The sequence below is a fragment of the Phyllobates terribilis genome, unplaced genomic scaffold, assembly GCF_046119375.1.
Source record: "Phyllobates terribilis strain yellow unplaced genomic scaffold, ASM4611937v1 Scaffold_5__5_contigs__length_657084704, whole genome shotgun sequence".
Lineage (NCBI taxonomy): Eukaryota > Metazoa > Chordata > Amphibia > Anura > Dendrobatidae > Phyllobates > Phyllobates terribilis.
Window position 1 is genome coordinate 654,049,834 of NW_027362765.1, and position 14,156 is coordinate 654,063,989.

The 14,156-nt window shown below is 45.6% G+C and overlaps 10 non-coding genes and 2 pseudogenes across 10 annotated transcripts; all 12 read right to left on the minus strand.

Annotated features, from left to right (window-relative positions):
* Positions 1–410: 410 nt before the first annotated feature.
* On the minus strand, positions 411–601 carry LOC141149834 (U2 spliceosomal RNA). Its single transcript, XR_012246118.1, has one exon. It is a non-coding gene; the product is annotated as a U2 spliceosomal RNA (small nuclear RNA).
* Positions 602–1,716: 1,115 nt separating this feature from the next.
* Positions 1,717–1,907, minus strand: LOC141275395 (U2 spliceosomal RNA). The gene has a single exon (XR_012323638.1). It is a non-coding gene; the product is annotated as a U2 spliceosomal RNA (small nuclear RNA).
* Positions 1,908–3,022: 1,115 nt separating this feature from the next.
* On the minus strand, positions 3,023–3,213 carry LOC141149836 (U2 spliceosomal RNA). Its single transcript, XR_012246119.1, has one exon. It is a non-coding gene; the product is annotated as a U2 spliceosomal RNA (small nuclear RNA).
* Positions 3,214–4,328: 1,115 nt separating this feature from the next.
* Positions 4,329–4,519, minus strand: LOC141275396 (U2 spliceosomal RNA). The gene has a single exon (XR_012323639.1). It is a non-coding gene; the product is annotated as a U2 spliceosomal RNA (small nuclear RNA).
* Positions 4,520–5,634: 1,115 nt separating this feature from the next.
* On the minus strand, positions 5,635–5,816 carry LOC141150377 (U2 spliceosomal RNA). The gene has a single exon (XR_012246594.1). It is a non-coding gene; the product is annotated as a U2 spliceosomal RNA (small nuclear RNA).
* Positions 5,817–6,612: 796 nt separating this feature from the next.
* On the minus strand, positions 6,613–6,704 carry LOC141151180 (U2 spliceosomal RNA; annotated as a pseudogene).
* A 1,109-nt stretch (positions 6,705–7,813) lies between these two features.
* On the minus strand, positions 7,814–8,004 carry LOC141275398 (U2 spliceosomal RNA). The gene has a single exon (XR_012323641.1). It is a non-coding gene; the product is annotated as a U2 spliceosomal RNA (small nuclear RNA).
* A 1,115-nt stretch (positions 8,005–9,119) lies between these two features.
* Positions 9,120–9,310, minus strand: LOC141149793 (U2 spliceosomal RNA). Its single transcript, XR_012246077.1, has one exon. It is a non-coding gene; the product is annotated as a U2 spliceosomal RNA (small nuclear RNA).
* Positions 9,311–10,425: 1,115 nt separating this feature from the next.
* Positions 10,426–10,608, minus strand: LOC141150306 (U2 spliceosomal RNA). Its single transcript, XR_012246559.1, has one exon. It is a non-coding gene; the product is annotated as a U2 spliceosomal RNA (small nuclear RNA).
* Positions 10,609–11,400: 792 nt separating this feature from the next.
* On the minus strand, positions 11,401–11,492 carry LOC141151263 (U2 spliceosomal RNA; annotated as a pseudogene).
* A 1,109-nt stretch (positions 11,493–12,601) lies between these two features.
* Positions 12,602–12,792, minus strand: LOC141275399 (U2 spliceosomal RNA). The gene has a single exon (XR_012323642.1). It is a non-coding gene; the product is annotated as a U2 spliceosomal RNA (small nuclear RNA).
* A 1,115-nt stretch (positions 12,793–13,907) lies between these two features.
* LOC141149510 (U2 spliceosomal RNA) lies at positions 13,908–14,098 on the minus strand. The gene has a single exon (XR_012245803.1). It is a non-coding gene; the product is annotated as a U2 spliceosomal RNA (small nuclear RNA).
* Positions 14,099–14,156: the final 58 nt, after the last annotated feature.

Consider the following 14,156-nt stretch of genomic DNA (forward strand, 5'->3'; position numbering starts at 1 on the left):
AGGTGAGTTTAAAAGGCTGCTGTTGATAACAAGGGCATTTGCTAAATAGATGGTGTGTGTGCAACAATATACTGAAAGGTCAATTATATTGTGCAGCTTATCTCACCACCTGTAGTTATTTAGGTGAAAGCTCCAAAATGCTTGCCTAATATGTCTGTTTATCCAAAAGGAAGTAAAAAGGGAGAGCTAGAAAGATAGCATTGCATCACATTACATGGCAATGCAATGCACAGTTGCTGAAGTTGAACCAAAATGAGCTTGTAATCTGGCTTCTGCAACTTTGAACATGAAAAATCCAATGAGGAGAAGAAAAGCAAAGCCAAAGAGTCCATCCCAAAATCCGACAAACAAGCAAAATGAACAAAAAACATTGAATTCAATTCTTTCTGATTTTAGAAACTGCATTAAAGAAGGGGTGCAACGGTCCTGGAGATACTGCAATACCAGGTCAATGCGTGGAGTGGACAGAGCAAGCTCTTTTTCCATCTCCCTGTTCTAAAAATCCATTTAATATATGGTCCCCAGATAGGGGACGTATCAGATATTAAACTGATAAGAACAGATACTACACTTGATCTTAGCCAAAAGGCCGAGAAGAGATAACCAGAATTGGTTTCAAACTACGGAGCCACCCAAGGATCCTGAAAAGTCCATTTGTGGAGATGAGCTCCTGGACTCCCGTTAAGAAGACATGTTGTCAACCTCTAGATCCCTTACATGCCTGCACTTTTCGGCTTGCTGCTGCTGCAATCCACGCGTTTTAGATCTGCATAACTCCACCTCTTTAAACACAGCACCTTCACCCCCTGCTGTTCCCACCCGCCTCAACACCGTTGGAAGGGAGGAGAACCAATTAAGGCGGGGGGTGGGGTGGAACGAGCAGCTGTCTACCCTTAGCAGGAGGGCTCCTGATTACATACCTCTCCTGCTGCTGCTGCTGCTGGCTGTCCAGCAGCAGACTGAAGGTGGCTGCTGCTGTGCACAGGTATATAAAGGCTCAGAGCCTATTATGACACGCGCAGCCAGCGTTCCATTGCCACATTCCATCTACTGCAGGCAGGATACCTGGCTGGCTGAATGTCGCTGAGAAGCTCACAGAGACCGCCATAAGCAACAGTTTAACAGAATGCCACAGACTAATCAACCAAACTTTTTGGGTTGGGTTCTCTTTTATAGTCTGCAGGCATTAAATGAAAGAAGTCAGTGTTCCAGCAGAAGGAGACAACGTTTCAGAAAAGGCATTGTAGCAAACCAAAAAAGAAATTTTAAGCGCAGCAGAGTAACCAGCGCACATACCTGTTAGCTCAGGTGAGTTTAAAAGGCTGCTGTTGATAACAAGGGCATTTGCTAAATAGATGGTGTGTGTGCAACAATATACTGAAAGGTCAATTATATTGTGCAGCTTATCTCACCACCTGTAGTTATTTAGGTAAAAGCTCCAAAATGCTTGCCTAATATGTCTGTTTATCCAAAAGGAAGTAAAAAGGGAGAGCTAGAAAGATAGCATTGCATCACATTACATGGCAATGCAATGCACAGTTGCTGAAGTTGAACCAAAATGAGCTTGTAATCTGGCTTCTGCAACTTTGAACATGAAAAATCCAATGAGGAGAAGAAAAGCAAAGCCAAAGAGTCCATCCCAAAATCCGACAAACAAGCAAAATGAACAAAAAACATTGAATTCAATTCTTTCTGATTTTAGAAACTGCATTAAAGAAGGGGTGCACCGGTCCTGGAGATACTGCAATACCAGGTCAATGCGTGGAGTGGACAGAGCAAGCTCTTTTTCCATCTCCCTGTTCTAAAAATCCATTTAATATATGGTCCCCAGATAGGGGACGTATCAGATATTAAACTGATAAGAACAGATACTACACTTGATCTTAGCCAAAAGGCCGAGAAGCGATAACCAGAATTGGTTTCAAACTACGGAGCCACCCAAGGATCCTGAAAAGTCCATTTGTGGAGATGAGCTCCTGGACTCCCGTTAAGAAGACATGTTGTCAACCTCTAGATCCCTTACATGCCTGCACTTTTCGGCTTGCTGCTGCTGCAATCCACGCGTTTTAGATCTGCATAACTCCACCTCTTTAAACACAGCACCTTCACCCCCTGCTGTTCCCACCCGCCTCAACACCGTTGGAAGGGAGGAGAACCAATTAAGGCGGGGGGTGGGGTGGAACGAGCAGCTGTCTACCCTTAGCAGGAGGGCTCCTGATTACATACCTCTCCTGCTGCTGCTGCTGCTGGCTGTCCAGCAGCAGACTGAAGGTGGCTGCTGCTGTGCACAGGTATATAAAGGCTCAGAGCCTATTATGACACGCGCAGCCAGCGTTCCATTGCCACATTCCATCTACTGCAGGCAGGATACCTGGCTGGCTGAATGTCGCTGAGAAGCTCACAGAGACCGCCATAAGCAACAGTTTAACAGAATGCCACAGACTAATCAACCAAACTTTTTGGGTTGGGTTCTCTTTTATAGTCTGCAGGCATTAAATGAAAGAAGTCAGTGTTCCAGCAGAAGGAGACAACGTTTCAGAAAAGGCATTGTAGCAAACCAAAAAAGAAATTTTAAGCGCAGCAGAGTAACCAGCGCACATACCTGTTAGCTCAGGTGAGTTTAAAAGGCTGCTGTTGATAACAAGGGCATTTGCTAAATAGATGGTGTGTGTGCAACAATATACTGAAAGGTCAATTATATTGTGCAGCTTATCTCACCACCTGTAGTTATTTAGGTGAAAGCTCCAAAATGCTTGCCTAATATGTCTGTTTATCCAAAAGGAAGTAAAAAGGGAGAGCTAGAAAGATAGCATTGCATCACATTACATGGCAATGCAATGCACAGTTGCTGAAGTTGAACCAAAATGAGCTTGTAATCTGGCTTCTGCAACTTTGAACATGAAAAATCCAATGAGGAGAAGAAAAGCAAAGCCAAAGAGTCCATCCCAAAATCCGACAAACAAGCAAAATGAACAAAAAACATTGAATTCAATTCTTTCTGATTTTAGAAACTGCATTAAAGAAGGGGTGCAACGGTCCTGGAGATACTGCAATACCAGGTCAATGCGTGGAGTGGACAGAGCAAGCTCTTTTTCCATCTCCCTGTTCTAAAAATCCATTTAATATATGGTCCCCAGATAGGGGACGTATCAGATATTAAACTGATAAGAACAGATACTACACTTGATCTTAGCCAAAAGGCCGAGAAGAGATAACCAGAATTGGTTTCAAACTACGGAGCCACCCAAGGATCCTGAAAAGTCCATTTGTGGAGATGAGCTCCTGGACTCCCGTTAAGAAGACATGTTGTCAACCTCTAGATCCCTTACATGCCTGCACTTTTCGGCTTGCTGCTGCTGCAATCCACGCGTTTTAGATCTGCATAACTCCACCTCTTTAAACACAGCACCTTCACCCCCTGCTGTTCCCACCCGCCTCAACACCGTTGGAAGGGAGGAGAACCAATTAAGGCGGGGGGTGGGGTGGAACGAGCAGCTGTCTACCCTTAGCAGGAGGGCTCCTGATTACATACCTCTCCTGCTGCTGCTGCTGCTGGCTGTCCAGCAGCAGACTGAAGGTGGCTGCTGCTGTGCACAGGTATATAAAGGCTCAGAGCCTATTATGACACGCGCAGCCAGCGTTCCATTGCCACATTCCATCTACTGCAGGCAGGATACCTGGCTGGCTGAATGTCGCTGAGAAGCTCACAGAGACCGCCATAAGCAACAGTTTAACAGAATGCCACAGACTAATCAACCAAACTTTTTGGGTTGGGTTCTCTTTTATAGTCTGCAGGCATTAAATGAAAGAAGTCAGTGTTCCAGCAGAAGGAGACAACGTTTCAGAAAAGGCATTGTAGCAAACCAAAAAAGAAATTTTAAGCGCAGCAGAGTAACCAGCGCACATACCTGTTAGCTCAGGTGAGTTTAAAAGGCTGCTGTTGATAACAAGGGCATTTGCTAAATAGATGGTGTGTGTGCAACAATATACTGAAAGGTCAATTATATTGTGCAGCTTATCTCACCACCTGTAGTTATTTAGGTGAAAGCTCCAAAATGCTTGCCTAATATGTCTGTTTATCCAAAAGGAAGTAAAAAGGGAGAGCTAGAAAGATAGCATTGCATCACATTACATGGCAATGCAATGCACAGTTGCTGAAGTTGAACCAAAATGAGCTTGTAATCTGGCTTCTGCAACTTTGAACATGAAAAATCCAATGAGGAGAAGAAAAGCAAAGCCAAAGAGTCCATCCCAAAATCCGACAAACAAGCAAAATGAACAAAAAACATTGAATTCAATTCTTTCTGATTTTAGAAACTGCATTAAAGAAGGGGTGCACCGGTCCTGGAGATACTGCAATACCAGGTCAATGCGTGGAGTGGACAGAGCAAGCTCTTTTTCCATCTCCCTGTTCTAAAAATCCATTTAATATATGGTCCCCAGATAGGGGACGTATCAGATATTAAACTGATAAGAACAGATACTACACTTGATCTTAGCCAAAAGGCCGAGAAGCGATAACCAGAATTGGTTTCAAACTACGGAGCCACCCAAGGATCCTGAAAAGTCCATTTGTGGAGATGAGCTCCTGGACTCCCGTTAAGAAGACATGTTGTCAACCTCTAGATCCCTTACATGCCTGCACTTTTCGGCTTGCTGCTGCTGCAATCCACGCGTTTTAGATCTGCATAACTCCACCTCTTTAAACACAGCACCTTCACCCCCTGCTGTTCCCACCCGCCTCAACACCGTTGGAAGGGAGGAGAACCAATTAAGGCGGGGGGTGGGGTGGAACGAGCAGCTGTCTACCCTTAGCAGGAGGGCTCCTGATTACATACCTCTCCTGCTGCTGCTGCTGCTGGCTGTCCAGCAGCAGACTGAAGGTGGCTGCTGCTGTGCACAGGTATATAAAGGCTCAGAGCCTATTATGACACGCGCAGCCAGCGTTCCATTGCCACATTCCATCTACTGCAGGCAGGATACCTGGCTGGCTGAATGTCGCTGAGAAGCTCACAGAGACCGCCATAAGCAACAGTTTAACAGAATGCCACAGACTAATCAACCAAACTTTTTGGGTTGGGTTCTCTTTTATAGTCTGCAGGCATTAAATGAAAGAAGTCAGTGTTCCAGCAGAAGGAGACAACGTTTCAGAAAAGGCATTGTAGCAAACCAAAAAAGAAATTTTAAGCGCAGCAGAGTAACCAGCGCACATACCTGTTAGCTCAGGTGAGTTTAAAAGGCTGCTGTTGATAACAAGGGCATTTGCTAAATAGATGGTGTGTGTGCAACAATATACTGAAAGGTCAATTATATTGTGCAGCTTATCTCACCACCTGTAGTTATTTAGGTGAAAGCTCCAAAATGCTTGCCTAATATGTCTGTTTATCCAAAAGGAAGTACAAAGGGAGAGCTAGAAAGATAGCATTGCATCACATTACATGGCAATGCAATGCACAGTTGCTGAAGTTGAACCAAAATGAGCTTGTAATCTGGCTTCTGCAACTTTGAACATGAAAAATCCAATGAGGAGAAGAAAAGCAAAGCCAAAGAGTCCATCCCAAAATCCGACAAACAAGCAAAATGAACAAAAAACATTGAATTCAATTCTTTCTGATTTTAGAAACTGCATTAAAGAAGGGGTGCACCGGTCCTGGAGATACTGCAATACCAGGTCAATGCGTGGAGTGGACAGAGCAAGCTCTTTTTCCATCTCCCTGTTCTAAAAATCCATTTAATATATGGTCCCCAGATAGGGGACGTATCAGATATTAAACTGATAAGAACAGATTTTTTTTTTATCGAAAGCCCGAATTCGTGTACAAAACCCGAGTGCGCTTAAAAAAGTGACAAGTGCCACAAAAAAAAAAGTGCACTAGGATGCTGGTCTTCTTGAAACCCTCTCCAAAAGGAGAAGGGTCCCCCAAACCATTCCCCGTCCCTCCGAGCCAGAAGGCCACAGCGAGGCACAGGGACAAATAGCCACCTCCAGCCGGAGCCAGAGGCGACCCAATCTTACCCTCAATACCTGCCCGAGTTCTCACCCGAGCAAGGCACTGGGAGCCAAAGACTGTGCTCCCCTCCCGGAAGAGGGGAGCCAACAACGCTCTCCTCCCGAAAGAGGAGAGCCAGGGGGGTTCAGGGGGGAGCGGAACCTGATGGCCACACACTCCCCCCCTAGACCTGCCAAGAGAGGAACCCGCAAGGGAACCGCATACCGACAAAATCCTAGTAAGGACGTGGACACACGTGAAAAAGTGGACACACAGTGACAAAAAAAAATTAAATAAATAGTGAAGGTTTCACAGTATAATACTGCCCGGACCTTCGACCGGGAATTGAAAAATTCCCCATCCTAAGGCCAGAAGGCCCGGAATAAGGGTGTGTGTGAAGAAAGAAATATTGAAGTGCTAGTGCAAATGTGCCATAAACTCAAGTGGGGTTCCCAATCCCAGTGAGTTAAGGCACCCCAGGGTCACCACTCCTGGGGCACTTCACACTTCGGGCTTTCGATCTTCCCCGGCCCAATGGCGTCGATCCTGGGGGGCCATGCTTTCCACCAGATGACTATATTAGCCACCTGGCGTACTAACAAGCGCCTAAACCCCAGTGTGCATAATGTATCAATCTACTAGGGCGGCAAACATCCAAAACCGCCTTTTCGAAAGATACTACACTTGATCTTAGCCAAAAGGCCGAGAAGCGATAACCAGAATTGGTTTCAAACTACGGAGCCACCCAAGGATCCTGAAAAGTCCATTTGTGGAGATGAGCTCCTGGACTCCCGTTAAGAAGACATGTTGTCAACCTCTAGATCCCTTACATGCCTGCACTTTTCGGCTTGCTGCTGCTGCAATCCACGCGTTTTAGATCTGCATAACTCCACCTCTTTAAACACAGCACCTTCACCCCCTGCTGTTCCCACCCGCCTCAACACCGTTGGAAGGGAGGAGAACCAATTAAGGCGGGGGGTGGGGTGGAACGAGCAGCTGTCTACCCTTAGCAGGAGGGCTCCTGATTACATACCTCTCCTGCTGCTGCTGGCTGTCCAGCAGCAGACTGAAGGTGGCTGCTGCTGTGCACAGGTATATAAAGGCTCAGAGCCTATTATGACACGCGCAGCCAGCGTTCCATTGCCACATTCCATCTACTGCAGGCAGGATACCTGGCTGGCTGAATGTCGCTGAGAAGCTCACAGAGACCGCCATAAGCAACAGTTTAACAGAATGCCACAGACTAATCAACCAAACTTTTTGGGTTGGGTTCTCTTTTATAGTCTGCAGGCATTAAATGAAAGAAGTCAGTGTTCCAGCAGAAGGAGACAACGTTTCAGAAAAAGCATTGTAGCAAACCAAAAAAGAAATTTTAAGCGCAGCAGAGTAACCAGCGCACATACCTGTTAGCTCAGGTGAGTTTAAAAGGCTGCTGTTGATAACAAGGGCATTTGCTAAATAGATGGTGTGTGTGCAACAATATACTGAAAGGTCAATTATATTGTGCAGCTTATCTCACCACCTGTAGTTATTTAGGTGAAAGCTCCAAAATGCTTGCCTAATATGTCTGTTTATCCAAAAGGAAGTAAAAAGGGAGAGCTAGAAAGATAGCATTGCATCACATTACATGGCAATGCAATGCACAGTTGCTGAAGTTGAACCAAAATGAGCTTGTAATCTGGCTTCTGCAACTTTGAACATGAAAAATCCAATGAGGAGAAGAAAAGCAAAGCCAAAGAGTCCATCCCAAAATCCGACAAACAAGCAAAATGAACAAAAAACATTGAATTCAATTCTTTCTGATTTTAGAAACTGCATTAAAGAAGGGGTGCACCGGTCCTGGAGATACTGCAATACCAGGTCAATGCGTGGAGTGGACAGAGCAAGCTCTTTTTCCATCTCCCTGTTCTAAAAATCCATTTAATATATGGTCCCCAGATAGGGGACGTATCAGATATTAAACTGATAAGAACAGATACTACACTTGATCTTAGCCAAAAGGCCGAGAAGCGATAACCAGAATTGGTTTCAAACTACGGAGCCACCCAAGGATCCTGAAAAGTCCATTTGTGGAGATGAGCTCCTGGACTCCCGTTAAGAAGACATGTTGTCAACCTCTAGATCCCTTACATGCCTGCACTTTTCGGCTTGCTGCTGCTGCAATCCACGCGTTTTAGATCTGCATAACTCCACCTCTTTAAACACAGCACCTTCACCCCCTGCTGTTCCCACCCGCCTCAACACCGTTGGAAGGGAGGAGAACCAATTAAGGCGGGGGGTGGGGTGGAACGAGCAGCTGTCTACCCTTAGCAGGAGGGCTCCTGATTACATACCTCTCCTGCTGCTGCTGCTGCTGGCTGTCCAGCAGCAGACTGAAGGTGGCTGCTGCTGTGCACAGGTATATAAAGGCTCAGAGCCTATTATGACACGCGCAGCCAGCGTTCCATTGCCACATTCCATCTACTGCAGGCAGGATACCTGGCTGGCTGAATGTCGCTGAGAAGCTCACAGAGACCGCCATAAGCAACAGTTTAACAGAATGCCACAGACTAATCAACCAACCTTTTTGGGTTGGGTTCTCTTTTATAGTCTGCAGGCATTAAATGAAAGAAGTCAGTGTTCCAGCAGAAGGAGACAACGTTTCAGAAAAGGCATTGTAGCAAACCAAAAAAGAAATTTTAAGCGCAGCAGAGTAACCAGCGCACATACCTGTTAGCTCAGGTGAGTTTAAAAGGCTGCTGTTGATAACAAGGGCATTTGCTAAATAGATGGTGTGTGTGCAACAATATACTGAAAGGTCAATTATATTGTGCAGCTTATCTCACCACCTGTAGTTATTTAGGTGAAAGCTCCAAAATGCTTGCCTAATATGTCTGTTTATCCAAAAGGAAGTAAAAAGGGAGAGCTAGAAAGATAGCATTGCATCACATTACATGGCAATGCAATGCACAGTTGCTGAAGTTGAACCAAAATGAGCTTGTAATCTGGCTTCTGCAACTTTGAACATGAAAAATCCAATGAGGAGAAGAAAAGCAAAGCCAAAGAGTCCATCCCAAAATCCGACAAACAAGCAAAATGAACAAAAAACATTGAATTCAATTCTTTCTGATTTTAGAAACTGCATTAAAGAAGGGGTGCAACGGTCCTGGAGATACTGCAATACCAGGTCAATGCGTGGAGTGGACAGAGCAAGCTCTTTTTCCATCTCCCTGTTCTAAAAATCCATTTAATATATGGTCCCCAGATAGGGGACGTATCAGATATTAAACTGATAAGAACAGATACTACACTTGATCTTAGCCAAAAGGCCGAGAAGCGATAACCAGAATTGGTTTCAAACTACGGAGCCACCCAAGGATCCTGAAAAGTCCATTTGTGGAGATGAGCTCCTGGACTCCCATTAAGAAGACATGTTGTCAACCTCTAGATCCCTTACATGCCTGCACTTTTCGGCTTGCTGCTGCTGCAATCCACGCGTTTTAGATCTGCATAACTCCACCTCTTTAAACACAGCACCTTCACCCCCTGCTGTTCCCAACCGCCTCAACACCGTTGGAAGGGAGGAGAACCAATTAAGGCGGGGGGTGGGGTGGAACGAGCAGCTGTCTACCCTTAGCAGGAGGGCTCCTGATTACATACCTCTCCTGCTGCTGCTGCTGCTGGCTGTCCAGCAGCAGACTGAAGGTGGCTGCTGCTGTGCACAGGTATATAAAGGCTCAGAGCCTATTACGACACGCGCAGCCAGCGTTCCATTGCCACATTCCATCTACTGCAGGCAGGATACCTGGCTGGCTGAATGTCGCTGAGAAGCTCACAGAGACCGCCATAAGCAACAGTTTAACAGAATGCCACAGACTAATCAACCAAACTTTTTGGGTTGGGTTCTCTTTTATAGTCTGCAGGCATTAAATGAAAGAAGTCAGTGTTCCAGCAGAAGGAGACAACGTTTCAGAAAAGGCATTGTAGCAAACCAAAAAAGAAATTTTAAGCGCAGCAGAGTAACCAGCGCACATACCTGTTAGCTCAGGTGAGTTTAAAAGGCTGCTGTTGATAACAAGGGCATTTGCTAAATAGATGGTGTGTGTGCAACAATATACTGAAAGGTCAATTATATTGTGCAGCTTATCTCACCACCTGTAGTTATTTAGGTGAAAGCTCCAAAATGCTTGCCTAATATGTCTGTTTATCCAAAAGGAAGTAAAAAGGGAGAGCTAGAAAGATAGCATTGCATCACATTACATGGCAATGCAATGCACAGTTGCTGAAGTTGAACCAAAATGAGCTTGTAATCTGGCTTCTGCAACTTTGAACATGAAAAATCCAATGAGGAGAAGAAAAGCAAAGCCAAAGAGTCCATCCCAAAATCCGACAAACAAGCAAAATGAACAAAAAACATTGAATTCAATTCTTTCTGATTTTAGAAACTGCATTAAAGAAGGGGTGCACCGGTCCTGGAGATACTGCAATACCAGGTCAATGCGTGGAGTGGACAGAGCAAGCTCTTTTTCCATCTCCCTGTTCTAAAAATCCATTTAATATATGGTCCCCAGATAGGGGACGTATCAGATATTAAACTGATAAGAACAGATTTTTTTTTTTATCGAAAGCCCGAATTCGTGTACAAAACCCGAGTGCGCTTAAAAAAGTGACAAGTGCCAAAAAAAAGTGCACTAGGATGCTGGTCTTCTTGAAACCCTCTCCAAAAGGAGAAGGGTCCCCCAAACCATTCCCCGTCCCTCCGAGCCAAAAGGCCACAGCGAGGAACAGGGACAAAAAGCCACCTCCAGCCGAAGCCAGAGGCGACCCAATCTTACCCCCAGCACCTGCCCGAGTTCTCACCCGAGCAAGGCACTGGGAGCCAAAGACTGTGCTCCCCTCCCGGAAGAGGGGAGCCAACAACGCTCTCCTCCCGAAAGAGGAGAGCCAGGGGGGTTCAGGGGGGAGCGGAACCTGATGGCCACACACTCCCCCCCTAGACCTGCCAAGAGAGGAACCCGTAAGGGAACCGCATCCCGACAAAATCCTAGTAGGACGTGACACACGTGAATAAGTGGACACACAGTGACAAAGAAATTAAATAAATAGTGAAGGTTTCACAGTATAATACTGCCCGGACCTTCGACCGGGAATTGAAAAATTCCCCATCCTAAGGCCAGAAGGCCCGGAATAAGGGTGTGTGCGAAGAAAGAAAATTTGAAGTGCTTGTGCAAATGTGCCATAAACTCAAGTGGGGTTCCCAATCCCAGTGAGTTAAGGCACCCCAGGGTCACCACTCCTGGGGCACTTCACACTTCGGGCTTTCGATCTATCCCCCCCGGCCCAATGGCGTCGATCCTGGGGGGCCATGCTTTCCACCAGATGACTATATTAGCCACCTGGCGTACTAACAAGCGCCTAAACCCCAGTGTGCATAATGTATCAATCTACTAGGGCGGCCAACATCCAAAACCGCCTTTTCGAAAGATACTACACTTGATCTTAGCCAAAAGGCCGAGAAGCGATAACCAGAATTGGTTTCAAACTACGGAGCCACCCAAGGATCCTGAAAAGTCCATTTGTGGAGATGAGCTCCTGGACTCCCGTTAAGAAGACATGTTGTCAACCTCTAGATCCCTTACATGCCTGCACTTTTCGGCTTGCTGCTGCTGCAATCCACGCGTTTTAGATCTGCATAACTCCACCTCTTTAAACACAGCACCTTCACCCCCTGCTGTTCCCACCCGCCTCAACACCGTTGGAAGGGAGGAGAACCAATTAAGGCGGGGGGTGGGGTGGAACGAGCAGCTGTCTACCCTTAGCAGGAGGGCTCCTGATTACATACCTCTCCTGCTGCTGCTGGCTGTCCAGCAGCAGACTGAAGGTGGCTGCTGCTGTGCACAGGTATATAAAGGCTCAGAGCCTATTATGACACGCGCAGCCAGCGTTCCATTGCCACATTCCATCTACTGCAGGCAGGATACCTGGCTGGCTGAATGTCGCTGAGAAGCTCACAGAGACCGCCATAAGCAACAGTTTAACAGAATGCCACAGACTAATCAACCAAACTTTTTGGGTTGGGTTCTCTTTTATAGTCTGCGGGCATTAAATGAAAGAAGTCAGTGTTCCAGCAGAAGGAGACAACGTTTCAGAAAAGGCATTGTAGCAAACCAAAAAAGAAATTTTAAGCGCAGCAGAGTAACCAGCGCACATACCTGTTAGCTCAGGTGAGTTTAAAAGGCTGCTGTTGATAACAAGGGCATTTGCTAAATAGATGGTGTGTGTGCAACAATATACTGAAAGGTCAATTATATTGTGCAGCTTATCTCACCACCTGTAGTTATTTAGGTGAAAGCTCCAAAATGCTTGCCTAATATGTCTGTTTATCCAAAAGGAAGTAAAAAGGGAGAGCTAGAAAGATAGCATTGCATCACATTACATGGCAATGCAATGCACAGTTGCTGAAGTTGAACCAAAATGAGCTTGTAATCTGGCTTCTGCAACTTTGAACATGAAAAATCCAATGAGGAGAAGAAAAGCAAAGCCAAAGAGTCCATCCCAAAATCCGACAAACAAGCAAAATGAACAAAAAACATTGAATTCAATTCTTTCTGATTTTAGAAACTGCATTAAAGAAGGGGTGCACCGGTCCTGGAGATACTGCAATACCAGGTCAATGCGTGGAGTGGACAGAGCAAGCTCTTTTTCCATCTCCCTGTTCTAAAAATCCATTTAATATATGGTCCCCAGATAGGGGACGTATCAGATATTAAACTGATAAGAACAGATACTACACTTGATCTTAGCCAAAAGGCCGAGAAGCGATAACCAGAATTGGTTTCAAACTACGGAGCCACCCAAGGATCCTGAAAAGTCCATTTGTGGAGATGAGCTCCTGGACTCCCGTTAAGAAGACATGTTGTCAACCTCTAGATCCCTTACATGCCTGCACTTTTCGGCTTGCTGCTGCTGCAATCCACGCGTTTTAGATCTGCATAACTCCACCTCTTTAAACACAGCACCTTCACCCCCTGCTGTTCCCACCCGCCTCAACACCGTTGGAAGGGAGGAGAACTAATTAAGGCGGGGGGTGGGGTGGAACGAGCAGCTGTCTACCCTTAGCAGGAGGGCTCCTGATTACATACCTCTCCTGCTGCTGCTGCTGCTGGCTGTCCAGCAGCAGACTGAAGGTGGCTGCTGCTGTGCACAGGTATATAAAGGCTCAGAGCCTATTATGACACGCGCAGCCAGCGTTCCATTGCCACATTCCATCTACTGCAGGCAGGATACCTGGCTGGCTGAATGTCGCTGAGAAGCTCACAGAGACCGCCATAAGCAACAGTTTAACAGAATGCCACAGACTAATCAACCAAACTTTTTGGGTTGGGTTCTCTTTTATAGTCTGCAGGCATTAAATGAAAGAAGTCAGTGTTCCAGCAGAAGGAGACAACGTTTCAGAAAAGGCATTGTAGCAAACCAAAAAAGAAATTTTAAGCGCAGCAGAGTAACCAGCGCACATACCTGTTAGCTCAGGTGAGTTTAAAAGGCTGCTGTTGATAACAAGGGCATTTGCTAAATAGATGGTGTGTGTGCAACAATATACTGAAAGGTCAATTATATTGTGCAGCTTATCTCACCACCTGTAGTTATTTAGGTGAAAGCTCCAAAATGCTTGCCTAATATGTCTGTTTATCCAAAAGGAAGTAAAAAGGGAGAGCTAGAAAGATAGCATTGCATCACATTACATGGCAATGCAATGCACAGTTGCTGAAGTTGAACCAAAATGAGCTTGTAATCTGGCTTCTGCAACTTTGAACATGAAAAATCCAATGAGGAGAAGAAAAGCAAAGCCAAAGAGTCCATCCCAAAATCCGACAAACAAGCAAAATGAACAAAAAACATTGAATTCAATTCTTTCTGATTTTAGAAACTGCATTAAAGAAGGGGTGCACCGGTCCTGGAGATACTGCAATACCAGGTCAATGCGTGGAGTGGACAGAGCAAGCTCTCTTTCCATCTCCCTGTTCTAAAAATCCATTTAATATATGGTCCCCAGATAGGGGACGTATCAGATATTAAACTGATAAGAACAGATACTACACTTGATCTTAGCCAAAAGGCCGAGAAGCGATAACCAGAATTGGTTTCAAACTACGGAGCCACCCAAGGATCCTGAAAAGTCCATTTGTG